The following is a 665-nucleotide window of genomic DNA, read 5'->3' as shown; positions in this document are numbered from 1 at the left end:
GAGTGATTTGCTTGTCCAATAAATGCCCACAAAATGCTAATACTTCTTTTCTAGGGACAACACTTTGAGAATGACAGAGCTATATCCAATTTTGATAACTGACCTAACTACTGATTTAGATTAACTCTAATCCAAGGCTACTGCCTCTGTTCTGATAGCCCTAGCTACAGCTCTACTCAGCTTCATCTACCAAATTTGCCACTTTTACCATTAACTTCAGTTATTTAAGCACAGTTCTAGCCAACCTCTGGCCTCCCAATTTTAAAGCAATCTTCCTCCCATGAACTATCTAGGAATTACATAGCTTCTTTTTTTTTTTTTTTTTTNCACCATAATGCTCTTGACAATTTTTCTCTGTTATTTAGCATCTCCATGTCTTGCTCTACTATAAACCACCAGCACTCTTGCTTAACACTCTGGAAAATCTGAGCAAAGCAAAAGGGGAAAATAATAATTTAGTGATAAGGAAAATATATATAAGACAACTGATTGGTGAGAAAAGTAAATACCAAACTGACCTTTGCAGTAGCTTTTTGAGTATGTATTTGGTAATATGAGAAAATGAGTAATGGGGAAAATGAGAAATTGGGAATTTGGTAAAGTGAGAATATGGGGATTCTAAGACAAGGGAAGAACTGAAGTAATACCTAAACATGCCCCAGGAT

This window comes from Galeopterus variegatus, unplaced genomic scaffold (genome assembly GCF_000696425.1).
Source record: "Galeopterus variegatus unplaced genomic scaffold, G_variegatus-3.0.2 Scaffold13099, whole genome shotgun sequence".
In the NCBI taxonomy this organism is placed as follows: Eukaryota; Metazoa; Chordata; class Mammalia; order Dermoptera; family Cynocephalidae; genus Galeopterus; species Galeopterus variegatus.
Note: the sequence above shows the minus strand (reverse complement) of the source record.